The following is a 14,289-nucleotide window of genomic DNA, read 5'->3' as shown; positions in this document are numbered from 1 at the left end:
CCTAAAACCATATAACATCCAGTATACATGAATAGTCAAGTGGGCTACTTGAAGTCAGAACAATCTCATGGGCTAAATAGTTAAACATGATAGTCTTAACGGAGCAACGCGACTTGCGCGGCCTGATTATCTTATAAAGGGTTGCTTGTAGCGGTATGGTTCCTTTGACTTTTTGCTGCTATAGGTATGCTCTACGTCTCTGATAAGATCCCAACCAGGTCATTTGGAGCTTGAATTGAGTCAGTCATATAGTTTTAGAGGGGTGTGGGACTTGCTGACATGGGAGTGACAACAAGCACCGAAGCATGGAGAATAAGCAGTAGTAGTGGTTCACAAAAAATCTGATTTTTTAAGGTGAAAATCTCAGGCAGGATTACACATACAGATGTGGTTCCATTGACTTTTTTGCTCATACAGGGTGATCTACAAATTTGCAAGAGTGAAAAATCCCTCATTCAGAACTCGCATCTTACCGGAGCAGCGTATTGCTCTAGGGTACCCGAGATCGAAAACACCAGGAATTTTTCGTGGGTGGTCCCCGTCCGGATATATCGACTCTCGTGCCTCACCACCTAACGAATTTGAACCTAGCCAAACCCATAACAACATTGCTCAAAAAGCCCTGTTAGTTCCCACAGGGATGAAACAGCAAAAAGAAAAAATCCCGTTATGAAAAGAGCCACGTGGTTTACCACGTGGCTCTTTTCATAAGCTGATCGTAGCCCACAAAAAAAACAAGACTTACTTTTAATAATGTTTTTTCAAATCTCAAAAGAAAAGTTCTACGTGCGCTAGAGACCAACTTTGAAGAGCATCGTTGAATTTTACGTAATAAGACAATAATTTAAACAAAGAGTAATAAACAATGGCAGCCATATTTTCGTACCACGCGCTTCCACACCGCAGCGCCCTCATGCGGTAGTAAAATTAATAAACATCACAAATAAAATACTGTAACCACAACCACAACCTGATCTGATGCGAACCCACTACCAACCAACCGGTCGTGGGTTCGCTCCTGACCAACAGGATAGCACTTGAGGTTTTTCCAGGTTTTCTAACGTGTATAACATTTAAATACAGTATTGTTATGAGGTGAAGCGCCATTTACAGGTGTTACAAATATTTAACTGCCTAAAATTTCGGCAGAATGAGATAAAATTTGGCGAAAATAAAAAGAAAAATAGTATTATATACGTATATAAATCTATATTGTGCTCATTCACTAAATCTGGCTCATTAATTAGTTTAGAATGCTTAAATAGAAGCAGAATCCATAAAGAATTAAACGAAATAATACTATGGGAAGAGGACGTCAAGTGTACTATTAGAAATATCCGAAATGTCGAAAAAATAAAATAGTTTTCGAGCTAGAAAGTGTCAAAGTTCAAGCNTACTTCTGGCTAATTAATGGCCAGAGATATATCCTAGGATGAAGCAGCTCATTCTTTACTAACTCAGATTTAACCATTTTTCATGTATTTCGGATTAAATCTTGATTTTCTTGAATATTATGTAAGATGTTTTTCTCTATTTGAGTAAATTTGTCACTGAGTACATCAAAGTCTATAGAATTTATTACATGTTAAATCATCTCAAAGATAAAAATTAAATGTATTTTTTTATATTCATACAAACAGTTAAATCTGCAGAGACATACACACATTACATATACATATATAGCATAGGATAGCATATATATATAGCCAATCAGTAATAAAAGGAATGAAGTGTTTTGTGTAAGAATTGTAAAGAGGCCCAATTGCCAGTTGGAACCCTATGTAGGAAGTACTAGCTGTTCATCCTACACAGAGGTGAAAGGTTAACCTAAGAATGTGCTAGTTGGCCAGAAAAAATAAAGACTTACCAAAAAGGATTTGATGTTAAAATGCTTGCAGTTAGTACAATTGTGAATTTTCTTTCTCTTATCCTCTTCATTTCTAATTCTTAGAATATTAATCACTCCACTTCTATATCTGCTGTTATTGTCTCTAGTTACTATAGGCATTACTGTCTCTAGATCCTTACATGTTACCAGATGATAATCACTGTTCCTCAAGACTCATGAGGAAAATGAATGAAAGTTTCAATGCTCCAGATCAAAATAAAAAAAATTAAATTATTAATTACTCCAGCCAAAACCAAAAAACAACATAGATTTAAAGAAAATGAAAAATGTTTTAAATTAATATTTATCACACTAAAGCCAGTCAAACTACCAGATGTCAGGCTTAATAAAGGCTAATTTTGAATAATTAATTATAAAGTAATTTATGTGATCACTATGTATTATATCTTAATTATTAATAGTTCTGGACGAAAACTTTGAATGATGGTATAGGAATGTAACTGGCATCTGCATCTGCGTGGTATGCAGGAGTTGTGGGTTCAAGTCCTGTTCTGGACCAATTTCTTTCTTCCAGAACTTTCTAAATTAAAATTAAAAATTAACTTATTTACAATTATTAAATTTATCAAGAGATGGTGGCCAAATTGCCTATCTCTAGTCAAATTATTTTATAATTAATTACTAAAAATTAGCCTTAATATAGCTCAATAATCCAGTAGTTCATTTGGTTTTAATTAAAAACTCAGGTTATGGATTAAATGTTTATATATGTATCACACTTTTTAATATACACCACATTGGATACACATATTTAAAAACTTTTTAAATATACACAGATTTGTCTATAGTTCTTCTTGACTTCCTTTTCTTTATATGTAATCCCATTAATTGAAATACAGTAGATAGTAAAAATCAAGAGAAAAGTGCACTGTACTTTTAACATTATGATAAGATAATTCTTTTTTGAGTAAGGCATATACAGTAGAATCTCACTAATCCAGCAATAAGTCATATTAGGGTATGGGATACAGGGGAAAACACTTTTATTTGCGTTAAGGAATGGAATTTGCGGGGAGCCAGCCAAAATATTCCTAAAGGTGTCAGGAAAATACTGCCAAGTTGTGTGAGTATAATGAAAACTGTGGGTAGGAGTACTACTGAAAGTATGAATATTATTAAATATAAACCTATGTTCATTGGCAGAATTTATGGTGAAAAAGCCATGCTTTGGCAAAGGTATGAGAGAAAATGTTTAAGGCTAGGATGGCTACTATGAGACAAATACTTATTGAAAACTATTTTTCTACATAATGGCTTCTTTGATACAAAATACTCAATAGCATATAAAATGTAACATTATAATATTGTATATATTTTTCTTTCCTGTATTCATTACTGTGTATTAAAACATTTAATAATATAAGATATGATGAACTGCCCTTTTTATTTACTCACTCTGCTTTCTTCATTCCAGTAATCTGACACTAGCCAATTTTTAATAGTCCCAAATTTTTCTTACATTTCATTTTTATTACTTTAATTTATCAACATAAAATTAATCTGGAAGTTTTAGGTATTACTTAATTTATGAATTCTAGTTTTGGTATTTCTCTACAACAAATTAGCAAATGTTTCGATATATGAAATTAGGTATAACAAACATCGCAGAGCCTGATATGTATATAGAAACCTCATCAAATGACTAGTGGAGTTATAGCCCAATTATTTAGGTGATTGTTTGTGATGTTTCTATAAGAAATTAGAGTCAGAAAATTTTTTTAAAGTTTAATGTATAACAAAACTGAATAACTTTATCCTCTATGAGGAATTACTAAGTAACAGTTAAAACAAAAAACATTAAAAGCTGTCTCGTAATGATCTGATGAATCACAGTACAAATGAATCTTTTATATCTTAGTGTTGAGTGTCCCATGCTAAATATTATGGATTACAAATATTGCATATAATTATGGAACAAATATGTAATTAATAATTAATTGTATTTTAATAACTAATTAAAACTTTTACAATATAATTATTCAATAAAATTAATAAACTTAAATCAGTGTTTTGAACTAAAAAAAATAGCTCATTTAGCAAGAATCTAGAACAACAAATTTAATATAATATTATGCCATTTTTAGTAAATTATTTATTAATGTGAGAAATGAACTCAATAATCATCTCTCAATGTCTGGTTTAAAGTCACTTAGCAATTTTTTAATCACTATGCTTGTTAAATAAATAATTTGGAATTAATTTCTTTTTGTGAAGAGAAGTTAAATTATGTAAATTAAAAATATGTTCTATCAAACACAGATAGTTCTTGATTAATGTACTTTACATCATGTTAACCTATATTGTCGTTGCTATTAGGACATGTTTATTAATTAAGAAATATTTTATATTACAACTCACTTCAATTAAGTATAATGTAGTTCCAGAGAAGATAAGGCAAGTTCTCGTAACATCTTTCTCTATTTTCAAGAAACATTACACACTAATCAAAAACTACCTGTGTGATATCAGGAAATCAAGAAGCTTAGCTTCTTTCTTTACTTATATCTGTACTTTCATGAACTAAATCATCATGATTTCCTTTGCATCCAAGAATAATTTATGAAATTTTTTTGTACATATTAATTTCTCATTTATATAACAGAAAAGAATATATAGAAAAATATCTCTCTATATTTTTTTTTCTTATTTTTAGAAATTTAAATATAAATTTATATTTTATTTTCTTATCTTTTAATGCAAACAATTGGTGTTAAGATATTACAATTCTTCAGATATGCCATCAACATGTTACCTATTAGATGTCACAATGCGTTTTTTAAATATTCATGGTACAATCCAAAATTTTGGGGACTTGACCTATAGTTCCTTACCTTGAATAGTTTAAAATACCAATGCACAGCCACCTACAAACTAATTTTCTTGGGTGACGATACACTTTTTTCATATAGCTTCTGGAAGTATACTGTAAGTCCTATTGCAACCAATAAACCAATTATGGGTTTATTGCAGCTTTTATCTCATTTGTGATTCAAAATTATATCAAAACAATCTCAGGCCATTTTATGACAGATGGATACAATCAAACATTGCATGTTTGGATGTAAAATGTGGCATTTTGGTGAATCCATTCATTGTAAATGGTCTGAGATTGTTTTGACTTCATTTTGATTAATCAAAGGAGGTAAGAGCAGCATCATAGAAAGCATTATGGGTGGTTGCAAAAGATGGGTTAAAGCAACGCTTCCAGAAGTTTTACAAGAGCTGGAGAAAGTGTATTGTCATACAAGGAGACTGTTTTGAAGGTAGTTGTGTATCGGTGTTTTAAACTATTCAAAGCAAGGAACTACTCACCGAGTTTCCAAACATTTGGATTATACTACACATAACTAAATTTCTGAGAGCAAAGAATGGAAAATATAAATTTAAAATATCGTATAATTTAATTTAATTTTTTCTTTACATACCTTAACTCAAACAGTGCACTGATATTAACAATCCATAAAGAAATTGTCAGCATTATCCAGCTGTGAATGCCTCTCTAGTTGTTGAATTTGATGCTGCTTCCTCAATAAATAATTTGATCTTTTTAATAAATCTTTTAATTTTTTCTCTGAAAGAAATTAACAAATAGTAATTAGTAACATTTTAAAAAATATTTTCTGAAATAGATAAAATGGATCCAACTATTAAACTCTAATATACAAACTTCCATGAATAATTAAATTGAATTATTGGAGCTGAAATGCAAAGAAATACAAATTGTCAAGTGCTCTTCTGCCTTACAAGTTATTTTGATAAGAAAAATGCACAAATGAAAAGCAATCATCTTTAAATACAATGTAAATATGCAGAGAATTATTTCATTATTTATATTTTTCATCATTACTAACATTATACAGTACATAATCTTTATTCTGTACATACATATATTAGGGATAAAAGTCCAATATATGGGAGCCTCAATAAAGTTCTAGAAGAGCCACTTGAAGTTTGTGAGCTGCAGCTTGGCCACTGTGACTGTAGTATATTGTCCTAAATACAGCTATCAGATTGCTTTCATGAATTCCACTTATTAATATAGAAAATGTCTGTAAGATCACAAGAGAAAATTTAAATTTTGTTTAGACATTGAATGGAATTGTATACAGTAAATAACATTTAAACTAGTCCTAATTAAAATGCTAATGTTATTTTAAACACATCCATGAAAGCTGTGGAAGCACCAGTTTCCTTGTATTTTATAAAATATAAATACATATTGTGTGATTATTTTCATATTTTACCGTACTTTGAATTAATTAAAATTAATATTTTATTATAATTGCATTATGTATCTTATTACAAATTTCTATACTACATGTGAAAAAACAATAATAAGATTGCTATTGTATATTTGAATATAAATTCATAAATGCATATTCCACAAGGGGAGTGCTGTATTGTCGAATACAGGATAGCTTCCACGGCAAAAATATTTGAATGGTGTAAAGCAGCCAGATTACAGGCATTCACGCATATGCTTTATAGAGCACCAACCTCAAGTGGTTTAGCTGGTGGATGCTACACATCAAATTATCATGTAATGCTTCCAATGATTCTATCCAGGGCCAGCACAGCTTCCCTATCATCAAATGTCAGCTCATGCCACTGTTTAAACATTACAAATACATTGAAGAAACTAAATTCATTAGAGGCTATACTTCTAATAAAAAGTCATCTCTGTAAAGCAAGGCTGTTTGTTCCTATGATTTTAAGTGAAGATGATAAAAAGAAAAAATTAGTCTCTTCAATGCATCTTGAATGTATAAAATACCATCAGATATTTTAATCAAAATTATTTGTTTTTTGTTGTTATATATATTTTAGGCAGATAAGACACACCCCTATTTTAGAGTAGAATATTTAGGAAAAAATGTATTTAGTTTAAGATATCCCATGCTTTGGGACTCAGCCTCAAAGTTTTTTTACTGTTTTCTGATTTGAAAAAGTAAAATTAAAATGACACTTACTTATCAGAGAGAAATAATAGTCAAAAGAAGTCATTTACCATTAAAATATTCAACACAAATACATCCAAAGCCAACATGAAGTCCTGAAAAAATTTTCTAATTACAGCATTATTCTCACTTCCACAGCCATTTACTTACAAATATAATCAAACACCAAACACTTGCTGAGCTTACTATTGGTGTTTGATTATATTTGTAATTATAGCAGTTTATTTTCTTACAATTTTTGTCCAATGGGAACTAAGACAGCCTTTTTTCAAGCCTTTCACAGACTTGGCAAGACCACAATGAAGCAGCCAGATAATGAAAGACTGGGCCTGATCCAGGATAGACAATTCCCTGAAGTTCTGACCTAACTGGAGTCAATTCCAGAACAGTAGGCCACCTGGGCTATTTGGTCAGCAAAAACAAGTATGATGAACCTTTAGTTTTGGAAGTCTTGTTACTTAATAAATTATATTAAGGTTTAAGGCTTAAAAATGTTTCTTGATGTTGCCTAAATTCAACTAATTTTTACAGACTTCTCACACCTTGTACATAAAGTGATGAAAAAGGAGTCAGAAATCAGATCCAAAAAAATATATGCTTTTATTAACATTAGAAATGCATATCAGACTCTACAATCCCTCATAAGTCCAACCAGTTTGCATAGATGATTATAAGCAGAAAATTCTGGCATATGTAATGATAATATGATGTTCCTGCTCTTAATGACAATTTTTACCCTGAAAATTATCTCCAAATTAAAGATTGTATACACAGGTATAAACTTTAATTGTACATTGTACAATTAAACTTTATACTTGTGCACAATAATGGTCTTTTCTTCTCTAATCTGTTAATACTTCCTATTTTCCAGGCTCCGTGTCGTCAAGGCGAGCAATAGCGAGCCTTGACCGACACTCTGCATGCAGTCATATGCTTCAGTGCTATTGCTCACACGTCTGGATGGTGCCAAGAACCCACACCCCCTAAAACCATATAACATCCAGTATACATGAATAGTCAAGTGGGCTACTTGAAGTCAGAACAATCTCATGGGCTAAATAGTTAAACATGATAGTCTTAACGGAGCAACGCGACTTGCGCGGCCTGATTATCTTATAAAGGGTTGCTTGTAGCGGTATGGTTCCTTTGACTTTTTGCTGCTATAGGTATGCTCTACGTCTCTGATAAGATCCCAACCAGGTCATTTGGAGCTTGAATTGAGTCAGTCATATAGTTTTAGAGGGGTGTGGGACTTGCTGACATGGGAGTGACAACAAGCACCGAAGCATGGAGAATAAGCAGTAGTAGTGGTTCACAAAAAATCTGATTTTTTAAGGTGAAAATCTCAGGCAGGATTACACATACAGATGTGGTTCCATTGACTTTTTTGCTCATACAGGGTGATCTACAAATTTGCAAGAGTGAAAAATCCCTCATTCAGAACTCGCATCTTACCGGAGCAGCGTATTGCTCTAGGGTACCCGAGATCGAAAACACCAGGAATTTTTCGTGGGTGGTCCCCGTCCGGATATATCGACTCTCGTGCCTCACCACCTAACGAATTTGAACCTAGCCAAACCCATAACAACATTGCTCAAAAAGCCCTGTTAGTTCCCACAGGGATGAAACAGCAAAAAGAAAAAATCCCGTTATGAAAAGAGCCACGTGGTTTACCACGTGGCTCTTTTCATAAGCTGATCGTAGCCCACAAAAAAAACAAGACTTACTTTTAATAATGTTTTTTCAAATCTCAAAAGAAAAGTTCTACGTGCGCTAGAGACCAACTTTGAAGAGCATCGTTGAATTTTACGTAATAAGACAATAATTTAAACAAAGAGTAATAAACAATGGCAGCCATATTTTCGTACCACGCGCTTCCACACCGCAGCGCCCTCATGCGGTAGTAAAATTAATAAACATCACAAATAAAATACTGTAACCACAACCACAACCTGATNTAGGCACTTGTTGTAAATAGAACACTAAAATAGGGACCAATATTCCGTAGAAGGTCCTTCCGGGAGGCACCCGTTTTTATATTGATAGGCCTAAATAAAAAGGATTTTGCTCAGCCACGTTTAGGTGTTTTAGTTAGTAGAATTCATATAGTTAAGGAAAAATAACACAAGATATAAAACATTCAATAATATCGATAAATAAGTTTTGAAAATTGTTAACAAAAGGATGAATTAAAAGTGTTATTACAGTTTGCGTGTGACAAACTTCAGTAAAAAAAAATAACATGAACTTGACAGATAAATCTATCAGACAAGTTCATGTTATTTACCTATCAATAAGTGGGACAATTGAAAATAAAATGCTCAATAGACAAATAAAAGAAATACTTTCGAGTAGTCTGCTTTAAAGAAACATAATAAATGCTTTATATATATATATATTATTTGTAGTTTAAACAATGTTAAATTATTTTTAAACACGAAATATACGGATTAAATTTAAAGCTTAGGAGCAAGACCACTAAAATCCGGATTTGTTAACAGGAGAAGTAAGATGTACAGGGGCAAGACACTGCTAAAATCCAGACTCTCTGACCACAGGTTTGGATTTTAGTAATGTCTTGCCTCTGTGTATCATATTTCTGATAAGAATCGAGTCGTACCGATCATCTATGTAACTCAGTTTTCAAGGTTAATAAAGGAAAGGCAGACAAACAAACGAAAGTGGACACGTATAGGTTTGCACATTGAAAATTGCAGCTTAAAAATTTAGAATTATAAATAATTGGACACTAAAACATACAATGAAATAAACTACTAAATGAGTAAATTTATTTAACAAAGTACTTATTCTCTCTATCAGAAATATTAATTCGAACACAGATATCCTTCTGTAATTTTTTCCTATTGTTTTTACATTTTCTATATGTCCATTCAATGATTAATAATAAAAATGCCAATATAATTCCCAGAAAATATAATGCAAAAGCACCACCCAAGTCCTTCAATGCAACACCTCGTTTACCACCCATTAATGTAGTTCGAACAATAGAACATTCGTCACGTGTCAGGAAATACTTTTTATTCCAAAATTCGATAAGTCCATTATTCCATAAATTCCTTATTCTGGAATAATTAAAATAAAACAATTAATTATTAAATTAATTTANACACATACAGATGTGGTTCCGTTGACTTTTTTGCTCGTGCAGGGTAATCTACAAATCTGCAAGAGTGAAAAATCCCTCATTCAGAACTCGCATCTTACTGGAACAGCGTATTGCTCTAGGGTACCCGAGATCGAAAACACCAGGAATTTTTCGTGGGTGGTCCCCGTCCGGATATATCGACCCTCGTGCCTCACCACCTAACGAATTTGAACCTGGCCAAACTCATAACAACCTTGCTCAAAAGGCCCTGTTAGTTCCCACAGGGATAAAACGGCAAAAAGAAAAAAATTCCCGTTATGAAAAGAGCCACGTAGTAAACCACGTGGCTCTTTTCATAAGCTGATCGTAGCCCACAAAAAAAAAACAAGACTTACTTTTAATAATGTTTTTTCAAATCTCAAAAGAAAAGTTCTACGTGCGCTAGAAGAGACCAACTTTGAAGAGCATCGTCGAATTTTACGTAATAAGACAATAATTTAAACAAAGAGTAATAAACAATGGCCGCTTTATTTTCGTACCACGCGCTTCCACACCGCAGCGCCCTCATGCGGTAGTAAAATTAATAAACATCACAAATAAAATACTGTAACCACAACCACAACCTGATCTGATGCGAACCCACTACCAACCAACCGGTCGTGGGTTCGCTCCTGACCAACAGGATAGCACTTGAGGTTTTTCCAGGTTTTCTAACGTGTATAACATTTAAATACAGTATTGTTATGAGGTGAAGCGCCATTTACAGGTGTTACAAATATTTAACTGCCTAAAATTTCGGCAGAATGAGATAAAATTTGGCGAAAATAAAAAGAAAAATAGTATTATATACGTATATAAATCTATATTGTGCTCATTCACTAAATCTGGCTCATTAATTAGTTTAGAATGCTTAAATAGAAGCAGAATCCATAAAGAATTAAACGAAATAATACTATGGGAAGAGGACGTCAAGTGTACTATTAGAAATATCCGAAATGTCGAAAAAATAAAATAGTTTTCGAGCTAGAAAGTGTCAAAGTTCAAGCACTTAAAGTCTCTTAAAATGTTAAGATGTCCAGAGTTAAAGAGAAGATAAAAGAACAATTTAATGCCCTTTGGCATGCGTATTGTTTTGTACGATTATAAAATTGTTAATGGTGTGTTTACTCGCCTGCAGATTATTATATTAAAAGAACGTCTAACCTTACCTTAAAGTATGTAATAAATTTCATACCAATCCATACTTTTCTTCGTTTTCTTTGACACTTATCATTAAATCTACGTATAGAGTCGTGGAGTTTATATATTATCTGTTAGCATACTTAATAAAATGTAGATAAAACCCATTAAACAGAGGGCATAAACGAAAATAATGTAACTTGTATTCATTTTTGTTTCAGTTGCTGTGTCTTTCTTTATGCAATGTACATTTGTTGGGTAGGAAAAACGTGTCAAATTGTCACAGATTAAGATAAATAATTATATTAATCCTCTTTATTATCCCTCTATAAATCATACAATAATATATATATATATATATATATTTATTCTTGGTTACACATAATATAGAAGAGTTTATCTAAAAAATTATGGGCCATGTATTCAGGGTGATACATTTTATTATAGGGCTATAAACAGGTTTAGGTCTTATAATAAGCAAAATTTTAATTTTATAATTTTACAGGTGTTTTTAAGCAAATTATCTTATATATAGGCCTATATATAGGGGATAATTATGAGTGTTAAGTGATTAAATTTGAAATTTTCAGAGGAAAATGAAGTTTGTTTTGATTTTCTTGCTTTCTGTTTACTTTAAAAGTAAGTTTTAACATATTTAAGATTAATTTATATTATAATTAATGAGCAATGTTTCATTTTTAATTATTTTTCTAAGATGTAGAGATGTTCTTCATCAACAGTGGAGAAGAAAACGGAACAGAAATTGTAAGAAATCCGATAAAATGTTTTAAAAATATAAAAGGAATATTTTAAAATTTTATAAAAAATATTTTATAGGACGTGGAAAAGAATGTGAATATAATATTTATAATATTTCGCTCTAATTCCACTGATGAATACAATATGACTTACATAAATGCTAATCAATCGACTACTACCGAAAGAATATTACTCAATGACACATTTTCAATCGATAAGTATGTTTTAAATAATATATTTTAAAATATAAATACACTTGTTCTAGTCTAATTATAAGAAATACCTGGCTAAAATTATCACCCACACTTCTATAAATGCTTTATATACAGCATCACTCACCCTTGTATACACACTTTATGTATGTCACTTATACATAAAATAGTATTTTTACTATTTATTTACGAATTTATAAGTTAATTAACCAATTATATGACTTATTCATTGTTTTTTAATCGGAAATATTATATTATATATTACACAATATGTTTATATTTTACAGAATTTTGGATCTCCCCTTTGATCTCTAAACCATTGGAGATGTTAATGGATTAATAACTGTACCTTTATGATATATCTAAATAAATATGAATGAATTGCAGAGTTGTTATTTGCTTTACCTCGTAACATTTTATAATAAATTAGAAAATGTACAATAAATATACAAGAAAAATACAAAAGTAATACTATAAGGGATGTTCCATATGTCGTGTACTATTGACAAATGAATGTTCATGTATATTCGATGACCAGACAGGTGATCCAATTATTCCACACACCTTGCAATAATTCAGAGGTTACGGGCCTGACATTGAATTGACTATATACGAACTACCGGTCTGTATCTTAAGTCACGTGTGTTTTAAAATATAATTATTAAAGATTATATTAGTTAACTTTGTGCTCTTGTACATAAGGCACACACATCTATACGAAAATGTGTTCAAAATTAACCTAATTATTGAAAATAAAACGTGTGACCTACCGTACATTTGTAAATAAGCTTGTTTACTGTACAGATAATTATTAAATATTTTTATATTTATATACTTTTATAAGCAATTTAAGTGTAGAGGCTTCGTATAACAGATGCAATGTAGTAGACTAGAACCCACTCCTCTACTTTATATAATAATTATAATTATATTAAGTATAGTTATTATATATATATAGGCCTGTAAGAAAGTATGGTTTAAATAACGAACTTGTAAACAGACACACAGACAGACAGCACATGTTTTTAACCCCTAAACCCTTCAAACAATATCAACCAAACTTTATATATTGTTTAAATTATAATTATTATCTCTATTCGTCTGTGCAACACGTCATATTTGCTACTATTTTAGAAAAACTTCTTTTATAATTTAAAAAATATATATTTAAAACTAAAATATTTAACGTTTAAAAATGAATGTGTGGGTGGTTAAACGCTTCGTTAAGTACACGTGTCTTTATTACAAGCGAATTTTATGTTAAACCATAAAACGTCTTGTCATTTTAAATAACATAAAATTCGTTAATTAATAATAATTACTTTATAAAATGTCTATTTAAATCCTATTATTTTCATAATAAAAAAGAGAAAATTTTAATTACTTTTTAATTAATTTCTCATTATTAACTCATAAAACACTCACTGATTATAAGTTATATAATACTTAATGAGATTTATATAATAAAAATACTCTTTTATATTTTTCTACATTAATTACTGTAAAAAATCTGAACAATATTTAATACAAACAGGATCATGAAGAGGAAGAAGTAAGGGATTTTTCCCTGAATACACAGAAAACTTCTTAGGGAAAATTTATAACAGTATGTGCTTCCTACCCCATAAAATAATTAATATGATCTTTATTAACAAAATATAAACTCTTTAAGGCTACTAAACGAGCATTTTACTTGTTAATTTATATTAAAAATAATTACAGAAATGTCCTCACGCCCCTCACAAACTCACGACTTCCCTGAAAACAAATCATATAACTCTAACTTAAGGTGTTTTATGTGTATAAAAAAGAGATATTACAAACTTCTATAATAATTTATTTAAAAAAAAAGCTTCATATTTTTCATATTTTGAAAATTACGGCTGTTGTAAACACTACTAAACAAAGCACATGACAGAATTAGAGCAAAACTTGAACACCAGACACCAAAGTTGACAGGCAATTGACAATAGTAAACGCCTTCCCAATTGCAAGAACAGGTGTTGAACATAATAAAAGAATGCCCATTTCGTTAATTAATCGAGTAGTCATCGAACAGAGCAAAGGATGAACATGAATACCTCATTAGTTTTCCTGCTATTTCTCTCCATCAGCGGTAAATTCGGCATATTTTAAAGCCTATAGTTTTATATAATTTAAATAATA

The 14,289-nt window shown here is 30.9% G+C and overlaps 2 long non-coding RNA genes across 2 annotated transcripts; one reads left to right on the top strand and one right to left on the bottom strand.

Annotated features, from left to right (window-relative positions):
• Positions 1 to 1,888: 1,888 nt before the first annotated feature.
• LOC111632995 lies at positions 1,889 to 8,733 on the bottom strand. The gene is made up of 3 exons (XR_002757986.1): positions 8,595 to 8,733; positions 5,335 to 5,480; positions 1,889 to 2,092 (listed from the first exon to the last, which is right to left on the bottom strand). It is a non-coding gene; the product is annotated as an uncharacterized LOC111632995 (long non-coding RNA).
• Positions 8,734 to 11,874: 3,141 nt separating this feature from the next.
• LOC111633006 lies at positions 11,875 to 12,509 on the top strand. The gene is made up of 3 exons (XR_002757993.1): positions 11,875 to 11,917; positions 11,990 to 12,129; positions 12,411 to 12,509. It is a non-coding gene; the product is annotated as an uncharacterized LOC111633006 (long non-coding RNA).
• The last annotated feature ends 1,780 nt before the right edge of the window (positions 12,510 to 14,289 follow it).

Source organism: Centruroides sculpturatus, unplaced genomic scaffold (genome assembly GCF_000671375.1).
Source record: "Centruroides sculpturatus isolate CEXI.00-Female unplaced genomic scaffold, Cexi_2.0 scaffold296, whole genome shotgun sequence".
Classification (NCBI taxonomy): domain Eukaryota; kingdom Metazoa; phylum Arthropoda; class Arachnida; order Scorpiones; family Buthidae; genus Centruroides; species Centruroides sculpturatus.
This window is presented reverse-complemented; position numbering and strand designations above follow the sequence as displayed.